This window comes from Hemiscyllium ocellatum, chromosome 4, assembly GCF_020745735.1.
Source record: "Hemiscyllium ocellatum isolate sHemOce1 chromosome 4, sHemOce1.pat.X.cur, whole genome shotgun sequence".
Classification (NCBI taxonomy): Eukaryota; Metazoa; Chordata; class Chondrichthyes; order Orectolobiformes; family Hemiscylliidae; genus Hemiscyllium; species Hemiscyllium ocellatum.
The window spans coordinates 96109823-96134105 of NC_083404.1; positions in this window are offsets into that span (position 1 = coordinate 96109823).

The following is a 24283-nucleotide window of genomic DNA, read 5'->3' on the forward strand; positions in this document are numbered from 1 at the left end:
ATCCGCAGAGACTTTTATGACTTGCTTTTATAGTTCTAGCTATCTTTCTCTCAGATTTAAATTATCATTTCTTATTAATCTTTTCATCAATCCATGTTGTTATTTATATTCTATCCAATTCATACAAGCTCACACCCACCCTTTATTCTTCAACCCTCTCTTTCAACTGAACCAGTATCCACCACTGGCAGATCTCTGGAGCCAGGCTGAAGTGATATAAAATGAAGTTTTAAGTATCTAGTAAAGACTTCATCCCATTAAAAAAATCTCATCGATATCTTTAATTCCCTTCAAGTAATCGATCCTGTACAAAGAAAAACATCTATCTTCATAACCCAACATCAAAGACAGTTAAACACTTCATAACCATTTGCAGTGCAATGCAAACTTTAAACCTTTGAATTTATTAGTTCCACCCCAACCTCACTTTGATCATGTTCAGTTCTGGAAGTAGTCAAGCAGCACAACTGATAGTCCTCAGGCTTATACTGAAAATGTGTTGCTGGGAAAGCTCAGCAAGTCAGGCAGCATCCAAGGAGCAGGAGATTCGACGTTTCGGGCATGAGCCCTTCTTCAGGAATGAAGAGAGTCTAGAGGGAGGAAGAGAGCTTCTTCAAGGCAGGCATCCTTGTAAGAGGATTTGCAGTAGGTTAAAATCTTCTAGGAGAAAGTGAGGACTGCAGATGCAGGCTTATGTCAACAAACTGCCAGTGTAATTTTTTTTACACTGCAGACTGTTTTTGTTTTAGGAAGTTGCTCAACCCTATCTACTTATTATATTTAACCCTGTCTACTCTTAGCAATCCCAAAGATGTACCTCTCTTGCCCAAAGAGGTACCTGACTTTTCCAGTAGGACATCTTACCTCTCTAATGAACTCCAGCAGTTTTAGATACTTCCCTAAAATGTTTCTTGACCACAAGTCATGTTTGACAAATCTGGATGATGAAAATTGCTTAATTGTGGAGGCAATTACATTTCTAAATGTTCAGCTCTCAACATGAATGGCAGATGTCTAAAATATCCCTTTTCCCTCGATCCCAGCCCCAACACCCAACCCACATAACAAGCACACCAGTGACATTCATGGGTAACTGGATTTGCACCAACGAGATTTCTAGAATCAGAGTTTTGGTGCCATTTTGAACGAAGCACAGAGCCCTCCCAACTCAGTGCAAATTCAGGTGTATGACTAACATTGAAAATATACCTTTATTGATCTTGACAGATGCTCTATCAGTATAAGCTGTGACATTATTTAAGGCCAAGTAAATAGAATATGCTATTAGCAATTCACTATCAGCAAATGATGAAAAGCAGGTGAAAAAAAAATTCAACTAACTGATTGGAATGCTGAAGTCCTTTTAGAAAGGTTATAAGTCTGAACAGTAGGGATGTGCCTTTCTTATTTTCAGTGATTGAAATCTAGATTTGGCTCGACTTAATATACTTTGCACCTGGGCAGCTCCATCTTTTTCATGTGACATGTCCTTCTCTCGATTGCAATGTCAGCTTCCATATTTTAATGCAAATGTACAGAGAAGCAAAATGACCTTTTACATTTAGAATTCTATCAATATTCTACTCCATTCTAATGTCTGTAGAAGGACTAAAATGTTGGTCGTCTGGCAACCTAATATAATAAAATTCGATTGAAGGTGACAACATCCTTCCGAACGAGTTTGATTTGTCTCCAAATGAAAACTCACATCTTGCTGCAAATAACTTTATTTTGAAAACTGAAGTGTAATCCATTTTTATTTTGCCTGTTTGGAGACTGAAGTGACCCAGCTTCCACTAGCTTTATATGCTGTCAGAAGGAGAGCTCCATTATTAATTGCTGAGAAGATGAAGCCATCTTGTTCTATGATCAGATCTACCATATAATGGGGCAAGAACTTCAATAAAGGTGATCTGTTTTGTGCCTCTTCAAATGGGAACTAGCAGTTGAAGATCAGAAGAGAACATCAGTTGGACATTTGATACATAGGGCACTTCCTCTCCAATGGCATTGTGGTAAACCTACATCAAATGGATGACAGCAGTTAGAGAAGGCAGCTCACCACCATCTTCTCAAGGGCAACTAGGGACAGGCAATGAATGCCAGACCCACCAACAGCAACCGCAACCTGTGAGTGAATAAATAAAAAAACCTACATATGTGGATGTGTGCTTTGCCCAAAGGCAAGTCCATGGCTGGTGTTTCATCCTAACCTATGTTCTTAGTAGATGTTTGAAGGTGGTGCTATTTTCTCCAATTAATACCTCTTTAATGTGACCATTAAACATTTTGTGAGCTCAGCTCATTATTGTTACTTAACATCTGTTCCTTAAAGCCATTTCTCCCACAGCTTTGTGTGCTGGATTCCTGACTGACAGTTCTACAGCTTTCAGCTTCTGGAGATTTCTTCCATACATCTCAGGACTTCTCCCTAGATCTGATTGCTTGAAGTCTACCACTAACAGCATCCCTGCTGTTATGAACTTACTGTCTCGAAATTAACTTGTTACTGTTACCTCGTCCCTCTTTCTCTGGATTATAAAACTGAAGTCTGAAAACATCTTAGCAATTAATTCACTAGGTGGTTTGTTAGTCATTCAGCTGAAATCACATGGCTTCTTGGAAATCCTATTTTTTAAACTCACTGTTCAAAATGCATTCAGACTTAAAAACTAAAAAGTATCAATCTTTCCCTTTAGAACCTAACTTCCCAAATAACAAAAGTAATTTCTAGGCCATCCTCACAACCTGCAAACTGTTCTCCTGCGTTAATTGCAAAATGAAGATCAAGTGAAAAGAGCATTTGCAATGGAAGGTTTGATTATTTGCACCGGACATTGAACAGGCTAGCCAGCAATTCTCAAAGGGACCACAGGAGACATCATAAAAATACCTGAAATGCCTGATTATGCAGCTCTGTGTACCTAGGAAAGACATAACTGGGTGAAATCTTTCAGAGCCAGACAAATGCATTCAGATGATGTTGGAAGTAAAAATCTGAAAGAACTATAGATAGATCCAAGGAGGAGAAGACAGACCTTATCATGGTAGAATAGCAGAAACCATTCAGCTTTTAAGACAAAACTCTCAAGAAACAAATACGATCATAAGACATAAAAGCAGAAGTAATTGAGTCTGCTCTGCTATCAAATGTGATCATGGCTGATCTGGTAATCCTCAATTCCACTTCCCTGCCTTCACCCCAAAACCAAATATATCTTTAATGATTAAAAATCTGTCTATCTCAGCCTTAAATATATTTAATGACCTGGCCTCGACAGCCTTCGCAGTAAAAAATTACATAGATTCACTACCCTCTGCGAGAACATATTCCTCCTCACCTCAATCTTTATGTGCGACTCCTTATCCTGAGACTCAGCCCTCTGGTCCTAGACTCAAGAATCTTGTTTTTTTCAATAAGGCCCCCTATCATTCTTCTAAATTCCAATGAGTACAGGCCGAACCTACTCACACTCATTAGGTAGTCCTTCCATATCTAGTATCAGTCCAGTGAACCTTCGCTTGACTACATTCAGTGCCAGTATATCTTTCCTTTAATGGTCCAAAATTGATCACATTATTCCAGCACTGCTCTGGCTTGTATCTTGCATAATTTTAACAAAATCTCCATACTTTTATTTTCCATTCCCTCTGAAATTAAAGCCAAAGTTCCTTTTGCTTTTTCTACTACCCATTGAACCTGTTGGTGATTTATGGTTGAGGACTCTCAGATCCCTCTGTGCTGTAGCTTTCTGCAGTCTTTGTCCATTTAAATAATATCTAGCTGCTCTATTCTTCCAATCAAACTGCATAATTTTCCCACATTGTACTCCATCACCAACTTCTTGCCCACTCACTATAACCCTCTGCAGGTTCCTTATGTGATCCTCACTACTTGCCTTCCCATATATTTTTATGTCATTTGCTACATTGGCTATGTTAGTTTCACTTTCCTCATTCAAGTCATTAATATATATTGTAAGTAATTGTGGCTCCAGCTCTGATCCCTATGACTCCACTAGTTACAGGTTGCAATCTGAAAAAAAACTGCCTTATCCCACTTCTCTGTCTTCTATTCATTAGCCAATCCACTAACTATGCTAATTTACATTTGACAACAGTAAAAAAGGAAGGCCAGACAGTAGGTGTCAAGAGCCAGCATCAATACTGAGGAGCAAGAAAACTTTGCAAGTACAAGCAGTATTCAACTATTTTAAAACATGTGCTATTTTAATGAAACAGTGGATCATTTGGGGTGGCATGGTGGCTCAGTAGTTAGTACTGCTGCCTCACAGCACTAGGGTCCTAGATTCAATTCCAGCCTCAGGCGACTGTCTGTGTGGAGTTTGCACATTCTCCCTGTGTCTGCGTGGGTTTCCTCTGGATGCTCCGGTTTCCTCCCACAGTCCAAGGATGTGTAGATTAGGTAATTGGCCGTGCTAAATTGCCCATAGTGTTAGGTATATTAGTCAGAGGGAAAATGGGTCTGGGTGGGTTACTCCTCAGAGGGTCAGTGTGAACTAGTTGGGCCGAAAGGCCTGTTTCCACACTGTAGGAAATCTAATCTAATCTAATTTCCCTCAATTACAGAGGAACAAAAGGTCAACATGTCGATAATGTAACCAGACCCGAAACATTAACTGATTTCTCTCCACAAACCTGCTGAGCTTTTCCAGCAATTTCTGTTTTTGTTTCTGATTTCCAGCATACACAGTTCTCTCAGTTTTTACCATATGAATGTCTTTCTTCAAATTCAAATGCTCTTTGAACTTTAATGAAACAAGAGTGATCTTCACTACCTGTTTGCAATTATGGATACTTAGCTTTGTCTGTAGGTCTTGGCAAATCAATCTTATCAATGCTGATCAATTCCCTTCTTCATGTGACCAGTTCCTATCACATGTAAAACTTTCACTTACAATGATAAATTGGCATGAATTTTATGGATGTTATTTACAACAACTTGAATCATTTTTAAAAAGCAATGTTCCTCATGTTCAGCTATTTTTTGGCCGCAGATGAGTCCCCATTGATAACATACTGTCACCTTTAATCATATGACTCTGGTTGTATTATTTATGATAGGAAAACTACCAAATGAGCCAACATCATCCTGTCATACTTTAAAAGCTTGGGCACAAAATGAGTTGGTTCCATCGTAAGCACTTTTAGTCTAAAAGGTTTGTACATCTGAATGGGTAGTTCCACACCCATTCAACTTTGATATAATGATTGTGTACTAGTAAAATTTGCTAATGAGCTAGCAGTAAAAAGTGAGGTCTGCAGATGCTGGAGATCAGAGCTGAAAATGTGTTGCTGGTTAAAGCACAGCAGGTCAGGCAGCATCCAAGGAACAGGAAATTTGACATTTCGGGCCAGAGCCCTTCATCAGGAATGAGGAGGGTGTGCCAGGCAGGCTAAGATAAAAGGTAGGGAGGAGGGACTTGGGGGAGGGGCGATGGAGATGTGATAGGTGGAAGGAGGTCAAGGTGAGGGTGATAGGCCGGAGGGGGATGGGGGCGGAGAGGTCAGGAAGAAGATTACAGGTTAGGAGGGCGGTGCTGAGTTCGAGGGAATCGGCTGAGACAAGGTGGGGGGAGGGGAAATGAGGAAACTGGAGAAATCTGAGTTCATCCCTTGTGGTTGAAGGGTTCCCAGGCAGAAGATGAGGCGCTCTTCCTCCAACCATCGTGTTGTTATGTTCTGGCGATGGAGGGGTCCAAGGACCTGCATGTCCTCGGTGGAGTGGGAGGGAGAGTTAAAGTGTTGAGCCACGGGGCGGTTGGGTTGGTTGGTCCGGGCGTCCCAGAGGTGTTCCCTGAAGCAAGTAGGCGGCCCGTCTCCCCAATATAGAGGAGGCCAGATGGCCTCCTTCTTCAAGGACCACAGATTCCCCCCAGACGTGATCAACGATGCCCTCCACCGCATCTCCTCCACTTCCCGCTCCTCCGCCCTTGAGCCCCGCCCCTCCAACCGCCACCAAGACAGAACCCCACTGGTTCTCACCTACCACCCCACCAACCTCCATATACAGCGTATCATCTGCCGTCATTTCCGCCACCTCCAAACGGACCCCACCACCAGGGATATATTTCCCTCCCCTCCCCTATCAGCGTTCCGCAAAGACCACTCCCTTCGTGACCCCCTTGTCAGGTCCACATGCCCAACCAACCCAACCTCCACTCCCGGCACCTTCCCCTGCAACCGCAGGAAATGCAAAACTTGCGCCCACACGTCCTCCCTTACTTCTCTCCAAGGCCCCAAGGGATCCTTCCATATCCGTCACAAATTCACCTGCACCTCCACACACATCATCTGTTGCATCCGCTGCACCCGATGTGGCCTCCTCTATATTGGGGAGACGGGCCGCCTACTTGCGGAATGCTTCAGGGAACACCTCTGGGACGCCTGGACCAATCAACACAACCACCCCGTGGCTCAACACTTTAACTCTCCCTCCCACTCCACCGAGGACATGCAGGTCCTTGGACTCCTCCATCGGCAGAACATAACAACATGATGGTTAGAGGAAGAGTGCCTCATCTTCCGCCTGGGAATCCTCCAACCACAAGGGATGAACTCAGATTTCTCCAGTTTCCTCATTTCCCCTCCCCCCACCTTGTCTCAGCCAATTCCCTCGAACTCAGTACCGCCCTCCTAACCTGCAATCTTCTTCCTGACCTCTCCGCCCCCAGCCCACTCCAGCGTGTCACCCTCACCTTGACCTCCTTCCATCTATCACATCGCCATCGCCCCTCCCCCAAGTCCCTCCTCCCTACCTTTTATCTTAGCCTGCCTGGCACACTCTCCTCATTCCTGATGAAGGGCTCTGGCCCGAAACGTCGAATTTCCTGTTCCTTGGATGCTGCCTGACCTGCTGTGCTTTAACCAGCAACACATTTTCAGCTCATGAGCTAGCATCACATTATGAAGAGAGATCATTTGTTAGAATAAAGATGCAGCTAGTGGACAATGTCCTAGCAAGTAGACCTGCCAAGTTACTGGAGAGTTTTAAAGATTTATCTTTCTTTACACAACTCCCATTTTAAAATATTAACTGAATAGGTTAATTTGTGTTGGTGTGAATTCAACCAGCGATGTTTCCTCCAGTTCCCTTTGACTCCAGTTTTGCTAGGCTTTCTTGATGTGTACTCAATTGAATGCTGCCTTGATGTCAAGAGCAGTCCCTCTTACTTCAACTACCATTTAGATCACTATTATTGCTTGACGTTCTTGTGAAATGTGCCTTGCATTTGTAAACTGAAAGCAGCATCGTTGCCAGATTGGACAGTGAAGGGAAAGTTAATGGATCCTACTCTTTTTCATTAGCTTTATGCTTTTAAATGAAGTTGGCAGTGATTCAGGGTTAGTAGTTCCCAGAATTTATTGGTTCTACAGAACTCTAAATGCATTAGTAAATTTTGCTTTCCTTTGCAAAGCATGCTTTACCAGTAGTGGGACCTAATGCCTTACCTATTCTAATCTTTCCTTAAATTGCAGAACATTTTTATATAAAATAGATCAAGACAATTTATATACAGAGAATAAAATTAGTTTTTTATTAAAAGAAGTCTAATATTGTGAAACTCGTGTTTAATTTGTTGATGTGTAAATAAAAATATCAATTCATTTTTCCTCAAGCAAAGTTTGTCACCTGTAAAATTCCCCTTCTGTATTTTCCTTTCTGCATTAACCCTTAATTAGATGTCACATCCCAATAATATGTCTCCCAGAGCATAATATTATTGTGAGCTTTCATTTCCTATACTGCAGTTGTGATAGAGAATAACCATGCCTCTAATAAAGCCACTCAAGAATCTGAAACAGAATTATCTTACTGTGATATTCAGCCCCAGGGACTACTGATCAAATGATCCTCAAAATGGATCAGGTATCTCTCCAAAGAACAAGATGATCTGTAGAACCACATCATCAGTACTGCAGTAAAACTCTGCACAAAATGAAAATCATCCCTCATGTACTTAATTTCTTTACCATCCTTTTTTCCATTTTTATCTATGTGCTGATTTAAAGTATTGTATTTAATTTGATTTTCCAGCCGACTGCATATTTTCAAAATAAATTTCAGATGAATAAAATGAAAGTTTCAAAGGTTAGATTTTTAAAGCAGAAAAACTGGCGATGGATAATGGGTCAGAACAGGCAGGAGCTGAAAATGTGTTGCTGGAAAAGCGCAGCAGGTCAGGCAGCATCCAAGGAGCAGGAGAGTCGACGTTTGGGGCATGAAGGGCTCATGCCCGAAACGTCGATTCTCCTGCTCCTTGGATGCTGCCTGACCTGCTGTGCTTTTCCAGCAACACATTTTCAGCTCTGATCTCCAGCAACTGCAGTCCTCACTTTCTCCCAAAACAGGCAGGATACAAGAAAACTCATCCATGGTCTATAGTGAGGTCATGAATCTTCTCTGCATTAGCATTACTTGTTTCATTATAATCCTTACATTTTTTAGTTTATCAACTTATTGTCTATACCATTTAGAATAGAATGAATAAGATGGATTGACTGTCTTCCTTTATTGACACTGAAAAAAATCATAGAATTCTAATCATTATTAGATAAAGATGTCCTGATGTTGGGCTCTTGCCCGAAACATCAATCCTCTTGCTCCTTGGATACTGTCTGAGCTGCTGTGCTTTTCCAGCATCCCACTCTCAACCGTCATTATTAGATGTCAGCCATGGATCAGTTTAAACTAGCCTTATCTCTGAGGAAGAAGATTGTAAGGTCAAGTCCCAATCCAAGATTTCAGCACAAACGTTGAGGTTAATGTACCAGTGCAATACTGAGACGATATTACTAGAAGTACCATCTTTCTGATCAGATACCAAACCTAGGCCCCACTGTCCATGTAGATAAGAAGGCCTAGGTATCAACTTAAAACAAGAATGGAGCACTAACCCTGACATCCTGGAAATATTCATTCCTCAATCAACATTACAAAAACAGATTATCTGGCAATTTTCACATAGTGTTTGTATGAGGTGTCGCACTGTCCATTGACTTCCACATTTCTACACTGTGACAGCAGACTATGTTGCAGGAAATTCTTTATTGTTAGTGAAATATCTTGAGATTTCCAATCTCAGAATAATAGAATGGTTGCAGTGCAGAAGGAGAATATTATTTCCATCATATCTGTACTGACCCTCAAATGAACAGTTAGTGCCATTTTCCTGCAACCTCCACATGGCCTTGCACATTCTCCCTTTTCAAATAACCATCTAACTCATTTTGTATTTCTCTCTACCACACTGTCAGGCAGTAGAATCCACTTCTTTTACCAATTGCTTTAAATCAATGCCCTTTCATTCATGATCCTTTCATGAGTGGAACATTTTTCTCCTGCTTGCTGTGTCCTCGCCACTCATGATTTTGAATAGTTCAGTCAGATCTCCTCCCAGTTTTCCCTTCTCGAAAGAAAAGAATTCCAGCATCTCTGGTTGAGGTCATGAAATGTGTTACTTAAATGCAAGTCTGTCTTTTTTCGAGCCAGCTTTTTATTTAATTAACTGCATTACCATGTCCTTCCTCCTCTGCCCTCCAATGTTTCCCATCAAGTATTTATCTATCCAATTCCCTTTTGATAGTAATTATTGAACCTGTTTTCACCATCTTTTCAGGCGATGTGTTACCACAATCTGATAAACATTGCATAAATCTCAATACCTGACTCTTCAGCCATTGGAAATAGTTTCTCCTTATTTAATGTATCAAAATTCTGCACGATCTTAAAACTCTATTAAATCTCCCTGTATCTTCCGTGTTCTATCTTTGTAATTTGCCAGTATCATTTACTTATAATCATTATCCAACCCCATAACTTGACATAAGCAAGCAATTCTGTTTTATATTACTGGTTCAAATCTACATGCCACTTATGAATAGTTTGAAAAGCAAGGATCTGCCAAAAAGCATACATTCAACTGGTTATTGCCTTTGTTCAATTGCTAAATCAGTTTTCAATCTAGCTGTCTATTTTCACATCAATTGAGGGAACATTAAGCTTTCATGGAAGCTTCACACAGGGAATTTCATGAAATGTTTTGACTATTCCAGTTGTGACAACACTTTTCATTAACTCGATCCTTTCATCAGCAGATATCAAACTCCATTCACTTTGCTTACCTTCTTTTATGTTGGATATCCATCTGCCTTTAATAGTTTAACCTGTTGATGCTGTTCACTTTTGTTCACTGAAAATTAACCTGCTGATGCTTTGTATAGCAAAAGGAAATCTTTGCACATCACAGTGAATTTTGGTGCAATTTCTCTGTTGTCAAAAATAAGTGAAATATTTGAAATATTCAAACTTTCAAAACTGAAACCAAATATTTTCTGATGTATTTTTCAATTGACTGTAATAAAATAACTTCATCCATAAGTTCTAGCTATAAGGCCCAAAATCATTTCGGAAGCTGTTGGCAAAAGTTGGAAGCGAAAAGTCATGACTGAGAAAAAATGATTTTGAGCATTGAAGTCTGCCCCTTTAGTGTCTCAGGTCGCCAAGACTGGTAAGGATCTAAAATCATGAAGGTATGAGCAGGAATAGGACATAGGCACATGGGCAAAGTAAGGCAAGAATTATCCCACTTGTTGCACCATTCCATGTACCACTGAGTTTCGCTATATTGCTGAGTGATGAAATATCCTGATGGCTTTTATCCTCTATGGGTCTGCCATAATCTTTGTTGTCTAGGCAACATAACCTCAAAGTTTTATCAATCCACTTTTGTTATTGAGTGTCAACCCAGCACCTATAGGTTTCTCAAGATTTTCATCATGCTGCACTTTCTTTGAACCATAGATGTAATGACATCATGTGGTACATGTTACTTCCATGCCTTCTAATATATTGAACATTGTCCATTGAAAAATCTCAAATATGGGTGTGATGCCAAATGGTAGACAGTTTAAACAATAACATCCAAAAAGTGTTACAAACATGGCTAGCAGTTTGAATTCTCCATCTACGGTGTTTCCAGAAAGTACTCTTCACATCCAGCTTGGTGAAGATTGCACTGTGTTACAACTGATGTTGAAAAAGATGTTGAAAGGTTCTCTTTAATTCCACTAGTCCAATGATCACAATATAGCTTCAAATACTTTATCAGTTATCAATATGGACAATTCATGGTCAATTTTATCTAAGTCTATATGGAATAAAAAGAATCTATCAACAAGGTTTATTTAATAAACAACATTATTGATTTACTGCAAAAATTGAAATTGTAGTAATGGTATAAAACTGATTAACACACTGTTTGGAAAATGTTCACCTTTTACTAATATGACCACACACACACACACACACACACACACACACACACACACACACACACACACACACACACACACACACACACACACACACACCTCAGATAGTATTCCTTCTACCGAGCCACTCATTGTGATGCACTTTGAAGTCCCCTGCACAAAGTACAGACTGTGTCCTAACTATCCTCAGTGCATTCTCCACATATTCAACATGGGAGAAAACTGATTCATCTGCTGAGGTGGTAAGTGATATTCAGCAGGCCGTGTCCACCCACCCAACTAGTGACATGATACAATGAGATATCAAGTGATTTGGAGAAAATATTCAGGACTCCCAAGGTACCTCCTTCAAAACTGCATATCACTGTGCCTTCACTCTAGTAGATCTGCCCTGACAGTGGGCTAGGGCATATGCAGGAATGGTGATTGTGGTATCTCGGATATCATTAGTAAGGTTTGATTCTGTGACTATGTAGCCCATTGCTTGACTGGTATGTGGGATAGCTCCCTCAATTTTGCCCCAAGTCCACAATATTAATAAAGAGGGCTTTCTACAGTTGGAGCACTGCTTTCCTCAATTGGACAGACTTCATTACATTTTGTGTGACACTCCATCACAATATTTACATCTAATTCTCTGGCTTTGTTCTTCCTCCTTGACCTTCTTCCTTTTTCAATATGTTGTTCTCATGACATCTGCAGTGTCTCCCAGCAAAATGACAAATCCTTGTCTGTTTTTCTGTTAATACTCTGTAGCTGATGCTTGGCAACCTCAGAACATCCACACATGTCCATGATGTTCTTGAGAGTAAATGTTTCTTCTCTCAGCAGGATTTCTTGTGTTTAAGACAATCTTATCTCTGATGTGATCATCTTTCAGTTGTCCAAATTCTCAGGATTCAGTGAGATGTGCCATAGAACATAGAACATAGAACAGTACCACACAGTAATGGGCCCTTCGGTCCATGATGTTGTGCCAAACATGACGTCAAATTAAACTAATCCCTTCTGCCTGGCCTTGGTCTATATCCCTCCATTCCTTGCATATACACATGCTTATCCACAAGTCCCTTAAATGCCCCTATCGTATCTACCTCCACCAACACCCCTGGCAGTGTGTTCCAGACTCTTTTCCTTCTCTATGTAAAAAGCTTGTCCCTCACATCTCTTTTGAACTCCCCCCTCCTCACCTTAAATGTATGCCCTCTCATTTTAGACATTTCAATTCTGGGAAAAGGATTCTGACCATCAATCCCATCTGCGCATCTCAGAATTTTATAAACTTCTATCAAGTCTCCCGTCAGCCTCCGCCACTCCAGAGAAAACAATCCGAGTTATTCTAGCCTCTCCTTACAGCTCATACCCTCTAATCCAGGCAGCATCCTGGTAAACCTCTTCTGCACACTCACCAAAACCTCCACATTCTCCTATAATGCAGTGACCAGACCTTCTCTCCTGATGTGCTGTTGAACACATACTGCACATAAGTAACATTAACACAGCATTTAAAGTATGTCCTCAAAACTTTCAACATCTCTCATGCCTGGATTCTCTGCTGCTAATTTGAGGTTTAGAGTGCAATAGGACAGTATTCCTAAACCAACACTGAAAGCAAAGTTGCATGTTCGCTTAGTATTTGAGTCTTTTTATTTAATTCTGCTATGATTAGGCACAAGAGAAAAAAATTGCAGCCATCTTGATTCACCCAGTTCTTCAATGTTGCAGATTGGCTTGTTTTTCATAATAGCTGGCTCTTGTACAGCTCTGATAATTCACGAAATCACAGCATTGCACTTCTGGGCATCATGTTTCAGGTAATGTATTTAATAATTCCCACAAACTAAAGTGAAAGTAATACACAACAAAGGCAGAGGTCACATGGCTATTACAGGCCAACTAGTGTGTTGTTTACACTGACATTTCTCTGAGTTGCAACATACAGACTGCAAGATCTTACTTTCCCGTTTATAGTTGTCAATGGTATAAAAGGCACTCTCGTTTCAAGTAGGAGTTGGATATCATTGGACGGCAGCATTGTTTTCTCTTACCCAGTTGGTTTCTCCCTCAAGTCAGATAACAAACTGGGAGCCTGTAATTATTTAAAATTGCTTTAAAATTCCTTATTGGCAGCAGATCTGACTGATGATGGAAAATAGGAAACTGTATTGCTGATCTATATGTTTGCGGTGAGTTATCAGCCTGTCCAATTCCAGATTAAAAAGAGGTTGGCTGCCTAAGAAAAAGATAGCAGAGGCCTCAGTACTCATATTTTGTAATTCATTGGAGAAAAATCTAGTACCAGCAGTCTGGTGGATAGAAACCGTTATGCCTACAGTTAAGGAGGAAGACAAAACCTGGCCAGGAATGTTAGACTGGTTAGCTTCATATCATTGGAATGAAATTCATGAGATTTCTCTAAAAGGAGAAACCAGAGAGAAATGAACAGTAATGAACAGTCAACATGGATTTCAAAAGGGAAAGCCTAGCTTGACCAAGTTTGTTGAATTTTTGAAGATGTAAAAGAAACAGTCATGAAGAATAATAAAGCAAATACAATTGAACTAGATTTACCAAATTCCTTTTATAACATGTCAAATAATATACCAATGTATGAGATCAGCAAAAATAGGATCAGGCAACATTGAACAGAATCGGGAATGAGCTGACCTCGTGGGCGGCACGGTGGCACAGTGGTTAGCACTGCTGCCTCACAGCGCCTGTAGACCAGGGTTCAATTCCCGACTCAGGCGACTGACTGTGTGGAGTTTGCACGTTCTCCCCGTGTCTGCGTGGGTTTCCTCCGGGTGCTCCGGTTTCCTCCCACAGTCACAAAGATGTGTGGGTCAGGTGAATTGGCCAAGCTAAATTGCCCGTAGTGTTAGGTAAGGGGTATGGGTGGGTTGCGCTTCGGCGGGTCGGTGTGGACTTGTTGGGCCGAAGGGCCTGTTTCCACACTGTAAGTCTAATCTAATCTAAAAAAAAAGACAGGAAGGAAAAAGAAAGTGGGGGATGGGGATTAAGTCAAAATGTCAAGATGTGGCAAATGGTGTTCTGTGAATATGACTGCTCGAGCCCTTGCTAATCATGGCTTGTATGAATGATTTAAACTTCAGATTCAAAAACACATTTTGAAATTTGCAGACGACACCTCACTAGATGGGGAGTGGCAGAACAGCCAATATCAGAAAGAAACGAAACCTAATTACAAGAATCTATTAACAAACTTGTGGTGTAGCACTTACTTTACAAATGAATTTTAATATCAATAGGTGTGAGGTATTACATTTTGGGAAGAAAATTAAAGAGGTTACATATTGCTCAGAAAATAATAATCTAAAATGTCTATGAAATGCAGGACAAATCCAAACCAGCAAATCACTATGCTGTCAGTCTATTCTCAATTTTTCAGATGATACTTAGTAAGTAAAGACCTGATCATTGAAGCAGTTTGGCTTCTGCCAGAATCATTCACCTACTGATCTCATTACTGCCTTGGTTGAAACATGGAACGAAAGAGCTGAACTCCTGCGGTGAGATAACAATTGACTGATCTTGACATAATTTGACCAAGTGTGGCATCTGGCAAAATTAGAGCCAATGAGAATCAAGGGAAAAATGCTTCATTTATTGGAGTCAACCTACACAAAGGAAAATGTGCAATTCTGCTAGGAACGCTTTAGGGAACATCTCTGGGACACCCGCACCAATCAACCACACCACTCTGTGGCCCAACATTTCACTCGCCCTCCCACTCAGCCGAGGACATGGAGGTCCTGGGTCTCCTTCACCGCCGCTCCCTCACCACCCAACACCTGGAGGAAGAACGCCTCATCTTCTGCCTCAGAACACTTCAACCTCAAGGCATCAATGTGGACTTCACCAGTTTCCTCATTTCACCTCACCCCAGTTCCAAACTTCCAGCTCAGCACTGTCCCCATGACTTGTCCTACCTGCCTATCTTCCTTTCCACCTATCCATTCCATCCTCCTCTCTGACCTATCACCTTCATCCCACCCCCCCACCCCCATTCACCTATTGTACTCTATGCTACTTTCTCCCCACCCCCACCCTCCTCTCATTTATCTCTCCACTCTTCAGGCACTCTGCCTGTTTTCCTGATGAAGGGCTTTTGCCCGAAACATCGATTTTCCTCGGATGCTGCCTGAACTGCTATGCTTTTCCAGCACCACTCTAACCTAGAATCTAGATTCCAACATCTGCAGTCGTTGTTTTTAATCCTCCTCACTATCCACAACTCCACCAATCTTTGTAAGTTGCATGCTACATTCATGCCACAGAAGTGTCAAGGAGTGACCATCGCCAACAAAAGAGAATCTAACCGTTGTTGCTTGTTATTCAAGAGCATTATCTTTATTGAACTTTCCACTATCAAAATCATTGACTAGAAACTGAAATAGACCAGCCAGAGGAACAGTCTCACCACAAGAGTAGCTCAGATGCTAGAATTTCTGCACTGAGTAGTTCTCCTCTCTTCTCTTTAGGATTGCTGTCTAAAAGACACAAGCCAGGGCTGTGATGGAATATGATCTACTTCCCTGGCTTAGTGCAGGTCTTATTATTCTCAAATTCTCAACATCATCCAAGACAAAGCATCCCACTTGTGTGGCACACTATCCAACACCTCCAGAATTCACTCCTCCCCCAACAAATGAACTGCAACAAATCACCAAGACTCCTGCAAAGGCATAGACCAAACCAGTGACCTCCACCTAAAAACAAGAATAGCAAATGCATTGGAACACACCATCTGCAATTACACTACAAGCCACATTACATCCCTGACATGGATCTATATATCCTTACATGTTGCTGTGGTAAAATCCCTTCCTGGCAGCACTACGGGTGAATCTATATTACTTTTTCTGCAACGCTTCAAGAAGATTACTCACAACACATTTCATAGGGCAGCTAAGGATGGGCAATAAATGCCCACATCCCATGAAAGAATAAAAAATGCAAGCTGTTGATTTTTTATGCTAAAATTCAATAAAACACATTTTTGGAACAAAACAATTTAAAATATGCTATAGACCAGAATACCCCCTCAAAATACGTCAAGGCAATAGCCTGGACCCCAACGTTTTATTTTATTTAAAGATAAATATAAGGTGCTGTGTTCCAGATGTGATTTGATTGGTCCACTGTTAGGCTTCAAACAAAATATACTATACTTTTACAACACGGTTAAAATGCAAACAAAACAAAAAGAATTGGCATAACTCTAACTCTATTCGAGTACTTAAACAAAATAATGTTATTTTGCTACTAATCTTGTTTTAAAAATATTTTTTATTGATTTTTCTTCATAAAATATTAGCAGAACAAACTGCAATCGCAAGCAATAAACAACCATAAACAAAACCCCGAACACACTTCCCCGAAATACAAAGAAAAAAATGACAAACATTCCTTATAAATATAAAGATATACAAAGCACAAAACCCTAATAAATTAGACAGTAAGGGGATTAGCAAAAGAAAAAGAAACAGAAAAAAATACCACAACAGAAGATACCTCAGCCTAGAAGTTAAAAAGACAACACCCTTGATAAATGAAAGGAAAGGGTTCCAGAGTTTTGAAAGTTTATTAGAGGAGCCAGATAAGGATAATCTAATCTTTTCTAATTTAAGAAAGTATAACATATCTCGAACTCAGTGTGTATGAGTAGGCAGAAGTAGGGCTTTCCATTTTAATAATATCAATCTTCAGGTCAGTAGGGTAGTGAACGCTTTTTTTTAGGGGAAGTAAGATTAAGTAAAGGGGGTGACACCTTCAACAAAGCAGTAATAGCATTAGGAGTAAGATTTTCATGAGGTACCTCAGATAAGGTGTCAAAGATATCAGTCCGATATCTACTTAAAGAAGGCCAAAGCCAGAACATGTGCATGTAATTTGTCAGGGTTTGTTGACACCGATCACGGGACATAGACATCTCCTTAAATATTTTTGCAAGTCGAGCTTTGTTGTAGTGGGCGCGGTTTAGAAACTTGCATTGAGTAAAACAATGCTTTGCACAGATGGAAGATCTGTCCACCCTTTGTAAAATCTCATCCCACACATTCCCCGGAATTACCTCTCCCAGATCTGCCTCCCGGTAGCTTTATCTGAATCAGGAGAATCTGAGCATACTTTATGGATGTTTGAGTAAATAGCTGAACTAGCCCCCTTCAATGACGAATGTGGTCCTAGAAAGATGTCAAAATCAGAATTATTGGGAAGGGCAGGGAAAAACTGAAGTGAGCTATGGACAAAACTGGAAAGTTGGAGGGATCTAAAGAAGTGGCTTTTAGTGGCAATTATCAACTAATTGTTGAAAAGATGCAAAAGCGCCATCAACATATAACTCTTCCACAGATTTTATTCCCAACTTAGCCCAAGCAAAAAAGGCACTGCCTAGTAAAAATGGGGGAGAAATAACATTTGCCACCAATGGTGCCTTAGTAGAAAATGACTGAAAGCCAAAGTAGCATCTGAATTGAAACAAAATTTTAAGACAGGATGAACAATTACATTGTTTGTGTAAATAGAGGTTGAAGTAATGAGAGATAAATGCAATAAAGCCTTTAATGTTACTGGATGAATGGAATTTGTCACAGTAGTCAACCAAATTGGGGGAGCATCAAAATTCTCATATTGGAGCTAATAGTTCAAACTTCTAATGTTTGCTGCCCAATAATAAAACAAAATATTCTACTGTGCCATCCCATCCAGTATCTTAGGTCTGTGTAACAACTGTTTCCATAACCTATGAATTTTTTATTCCAAATGAATTCAAGAATGAGACTACCTATTTTGCGGAAAAAAGAAAGAGGGAGAAAAACTGGTATGAATTGAAATAAATAAGAAAATCATGGAAAAATATTCATTTTAATGGAATGAACTCTAGCAGCAACAGACAAATTAAGGAGAGATCATGTTTCGAAGTCTTGTTTAATTTGTACCAGTAATGGTTCAAAGCTTTTCCTGTAGAAATTATCTAGTGTATCTGCCACATTTACTCCAATATAAACGAAACCAGAGTTGGCAATTTTAAATGGTAAATTATCTAGTGGGTATTCCCTGGCAGGTTTATTGATAGCAAATATCACACTTCTGCTAAAAATTAATTTATGCCCAGAAATCTTACTGAAAGATTCTAAAACTGAAACTGTGGAGGGAATGAAGCAATATAAGTTAGTGACAAATAGCAAAAGGTCATTCTGCATAGAGTGCAACTTTCAATTCCACACCATTTCTAATAATGCCAGAGAAATCAGGATGAGTCCATAGAGCAATAGGCAAAGATTCAATTACAATGGCAAACAGCAGTGGACTCAAAGGACAACCTTGTCTAGTGGAACGATAAAGGTGGAAAAAAATCAGAATTCATGTGTTATTGGTCCTAACAGAGGCCTGCGGTGATGCATAGAGTAGTTTGATCTAAGAAATAATTTCTTCCCCAAAGCCAAATTTCTCCAAAGTGAAATAAAGGTAATTCCATTGCACTCGCTGAAAGGCTTTTTTAGCATCTAAAGATATCAAAGCCTCAGGGAAAGTGGATGGGGAAGAATTGTAAACAACATTAAATACCCACCTAGGATTAAGAAAGGAGCGCCTGTTGCGAATTAATCCAGTTTTATCCAAGAATATGATTGATGGAAGGATGGTTTCCAAACGACGGGCCAATAGCTTTGACGACAATTTAAAGTCAACAGTTCGCAGACTTAGAGGATGAGATGAACCACACAGTAACGATCTTTGCCTTTCTTTAAAAGCAAAGAAATTGATGCTTGAGTTAAAGTTTGAGGAAGAGAGCCAGAGCTGAATGATTCAACAAATACATCTACCAAACGCGGAGCCAGCTTTTTCCACAATGTTTTATAAAACTCGGCCAAAAAACCATCGCCTCCATAACTTTTACCATTTTGCCGTGATCCAGCTGCAGCCTCAAGTTCTATTGCTGTGATTGGTTGTTCCAATTTCTTTGCCACATTTTGATCAACAGCAGGAACATTAATCTTATCAAAAAAGGTATTGAAATCTGCTGTAGCAGAAGAACATTCAGATGAATAAAGGGCAATGTAAAATTTCTTAAAAGTCTTATTGATTTCTAATAGGTCTATCATGATACCTGAATTAGCCTTAATCTGTGGGATTAATTGAGACTAGTACATTTGGCGAGACTGATGTGCCAACACTTTATTAGTTCTTTATTGTTTAGAAATTTAGACCTAAAGTGAAGTTAAAGCTCAGTGGTGTATTGTGAACATTACAATGTCATATTCGACCTGTAGAGATATGCATTCTTTATATATTTCTGAAGACTTGGAGATTACATAAAGAGAGTCTAATTGAGAGAGACATTGTGCTAACCATGCCAATTCCTCTTTCCTAAGTCTATTCTTATGTGCTGCGTAAGAAATTATTTCACCCCGATGAATGCCTTCAGGGTTTCCCAAAGCAAGGAAGTCTGGGATTTTATTACTTTTGTATTAAAAATCTATCAGCTGAGAGACAAAATTAACAAAATCTTCCTCTAAGAGTACGTGTGTATTGAGATGCCATGGTGGGCATGCATTAAGAAACTTCGGAAAACGAACACTCATAGAGGCAGATGCATGGTCTCATAAAACAATTGAATCATATTTGCAACAAGAAATGGATGTGAGCAGTCTGTCATCCACCAAAAAGTAATCAATATGAGTAAAAATGTGGTCGACATGGGAAAAAAAGAATATTCTTTTCAAAGGAATTAAAGAACCACCAGGAATCAACAACATCAAACTCTTCCAGAAAAGTCTTAATTATTTTAGCAGGTTTGGACTGAGCACTTGGAACAGAGGAAGAACAGTCTAAGTGAGGATTCAACCAACAGTTAAAATCTCTTCCCGAGATTAATTGGCGTGAAGATAAATCCAGTAACATTGAAAGGAACTGTCTGAAAAAAGCCTCATCATTCTAGTTGGGAGCATAAACATGAGCCAAGATTGCATCAATATCAAAAATCTGTCCAGTAATAATAATAAATCTGCCAGCAGAGTCAAAGATAGTTTTAGCATGGACGAAAGGAATAGATTTATGTAAAAGAATAGCAACGCCTCTAGATCTGCTAGAAAAGGAGGAAAAATACATTTGTCCAGTCCAACCTCATTTCAACATAGGACTGTCTATATTTTTCAAGTGAGTTTCTTGTAAATAAAGTGTATTGGTATTAAGATGGCATAAACAATGTAAGAACTTGCTGCGTTTAATTGGTTGTTCAGGCCTTCACAATTCAGACTGGCAAATTTAATGACCCCATCTTCCAAAGGTGATGAAGCATTAACCTGTGCCATATGTAATAATCACAAGTAAAAGTGTAAGTGCGCAACAATAGATAAACAAACCTAAACCTTGTAAAAGTGAGGTATGTGCTGCCCTCCTATCCCCATCAGAACAAAACAAAATCCCCCCCCCATTGGAGTATCCCCCCAAATGGAATATCTACCCACCAACCCTTCACTCTCCCAGCAAAGGCACCCTCGAGGTGGGTGCGTGCTCTCTTTTCCATAGCAAAAAAAACTTGTCGTCTTTTGTAGCTCGAGCAAACTACGCGGTGACCTCAGGGAATGTAAAAATTAACTGTACAAAAACTACGAAGCAAGAATATGTAAAAGTGTAAATGTAATAAAAATATGTACTATATATAGTTAAACAATTAAACTCTACATTCTTTGGTATCAATAGAGCAACCTTTCAACAAAATAAAGTCTTGAGTAAGAAAGCACGTACTTCTTGGCAAATGAAGTCAAATATAAGAAGAATACCAAATCCAAGTCCGTAAACATAGCATACCATCCATCTCCATTTCCACAATGGGAAATGTAGTCTTTGTGTCTGTGGTAGAATAAGGCTGATGTCTAATTGGCCTAGTTAGGCCCAACCATCAATCTGACTTCGGAAATACAATCTTTTAAATATTTTTGTTCACAAAGTCCATAGCCTGACCTGGGTCACCAAATGTATGAGTTAGGCCGCTCGATAAGATGATATTTAATATTGCTGGAATACGAAGGTTTAATTAAATGTTCCAACATGAGTGTAGCTCCTTCATTACCTTGTCAAATTCCTGATGAAGGGCTCTGGCCCGAAACGTCGAATTTCCTGTTCCTTGGATGCTGCCTAACCTGCTGTGCTTTAACCAGCAACACATTTTCAGCTTGTCAAAAGCTGGTTAGCCACAGTCGGGGTGAAATTCAGAAAACTGTGTACTCCCTTTCCATTGTATACAAGGCAGGAGCACTTCCAGCATGGTGTAGAATGTGATTTCTCACTTGAAACTGGTTCACCCTGATGACATCGCATGATTTAATTTGCCTTCTTTCAGTTTAGCACACAGCATGTGATGAACCCTAAACACATGGGTCTGAGCAAGTCCTGTAATAGTTGGGCCATGAATTCTGTGGGGTGAGGACCCTCCAATCTCTTGGGTTAAGCCACAAGTCAAATATTGTTCTACCTGGAGCAGGTCTCCAAGTCTTCACATTTCTTAGTCAGAGACTCAACCACAGCAGATAATATACTAACATTAGCTTGGAAGCTAGCTTTCTGGTTATCATGCTCATTGACCAAACACTCTAGGTCCAAAATAGTCCCACATTGCGAAGAAAGGTTTTCCTCCAACGTCTTCAGAGCAATTGCTATCTCCTTTTTAACCATGTCTGAAATTATAGATTCAAACTTGGTAATGATCTCGGCCCGCATATCATCCATCATGTCCTTAATGCTACATAGCATGGCTTCTTTAATATCTGGCTTCTCTGGAGACTCGAGCTGAGGTGAATGGTGCAGCCTAGCATGGCTGGACTTGGCTGACTCAATTTTTGTTTGAGACATCATTATTTGAAAGGATACAGGTAAAAATGTGTCGTGTTTAGAAAAAAGAAAAAGAATAGCCAAACAGAGTGTGGAGGGCGTGTAATGATCAAATTTAAGAAACCGAAATATATAAATTTACTACATTTCTGAGGAGTGACTCCAAACTACCTCCTACATCATCAGTGCCAACTTACAATCCCTGTCTCTGGCCATATTGGATTTGAACTACTAATCTTCAATTGTTCCAATGTAGCAGCATCCCATAAACATACGCTTGGCAAAGACAAGTTCAGCAAAACAGATTTTCCTTATGGGCTATCATCCTTTTTTTCCAGGAGAAAGGAACACTGAAGAAACAATCTTGGAGCAGAGAGAGAACTAGGCTTCCTGATACAGCAGGGACAGAGAGTGCTGTATCTATCACCTTTAACAGCTAACTCCAAACTTCAAGTGAAAAAATGACTAAAACCCAAGTCTATGTGAGCTTGATACCACCCACTGATGCTTATAGAGTCATAGAGTCATACAGCAGAAAAACAGACCATTTGGCCCAACTTGCCCATACTGACCAGGTCTCCTAAACAGAACCAGTCCCATTTGCCTGTGTTTGGCCCATATCTTTCTACAACTTTCTTAACCATGCACCTGTCCAAATGTCTTTTCAATGTTGTAATTGTATTTGCCTCTACCACTTCCTCAGGCAACTTATACCCTCTTTGTGAAAATGTTATCTTTCAGGTACCTTTGAAATCTTTCCAATCTCACCTTAACCCTATGCCCTATAGTTTTGAACTCCCGGTACGGGGAAAACACCTCAGCAATTTACTTTATCTTTGCCTCTCATGATTGTCTAAACTTCTATAAGGCCACCCCTCAGCCTCCGATGCTTTTACAGCCACAACATGACATTCTAACTGCTGTACTTAGTGCTCTGACAGACCAAGGCAAGCGTACCAAAAGCCTTCTTCACCGCCCTATTCCTGATGAAGGGCTTTTGCCCGAAACGCCAATTTTCTTGCTCCTCGGATGTTGCCTGACCTGCTGTGTTTTTCCAGCACAACTCTGATCTAAACTTCTTCACAACCCTGTCTACTTTCAAGGAACTATGTACATGCATCACTAATTCCCTCTGTTTGACAACACTTCCCAGGGCCCGACCATTAACTGTGTTAAGTCCTGCCCTGGATTGTTTTACCAAAATGCAACACCTCACATTTATTTAAATTAAACTCCACATGCCATTCTTCAGCTTACTGGCCCAGTTGACCAAGATCCCATTGTGCTCTGAGAGAACCTCCTTCACTATCTGCTCTACCACCAATTCTAGTGTCACCTCCAAACTTACTAACAATAATATCCAATATTCTCATCCCAATCATTATTATAAACAACAACAATGGACCCAGCACTGATCCCTGTGGCACAGCATTGGTCATAGGCCTCAGTCTGACAACAACCATCTACCACCACCTCTTGTTTCGTACTGTCAAGCCAATTTTGTATCAAATTACCAAGTTCTCCCTCGATCTCCTGTGATCTAACCTTACTAACTAGACTGCCACAGAACCTTGTCAAAGGCCATGCTAAAGTCTTTGTAGACAACAACTACCATTTTAGGCAAACATGAGGCAAAAGGCAACAACCCACACTCCCATCCTGGCACCTTCCCCTGCCACCGCAGGAATTGCAGAACCTGCGCCCACACCTCCTCCCTCACCACTATCCAAGGCCCCAAAGGAGCCTTCCACATCCATTAAAGTTTCACCTGCACGTCCACCAATGTCAGTAATATCTGTTGCTCCTGAAGCAGTCTCCTCTACATTGGGGAGACTGGACGCATTCTCGCAGAGCGCTTCAGGGAACATCTCTGGGACACCTGCACCAATCAACCACACCGCCCCTGGCCCAACATTTCAACTCCCCCTCCCACTTTGCTAAGGACATGCAGGTCCTGGGTCTCCTCCACCACCGCTTCCTCACAACCCCACGCCTGGAGGAAGAACGCCTCATCTTCCGCCTCGGAACACTTCAACCCCAGTGCATTAATGTGGATTTCACCAGTTTCCTCATTTCCCCTCCCCCACCTTATCCCAGTTCCAACCTTCCAGCTCAGCACCGTCCTCATGACCTG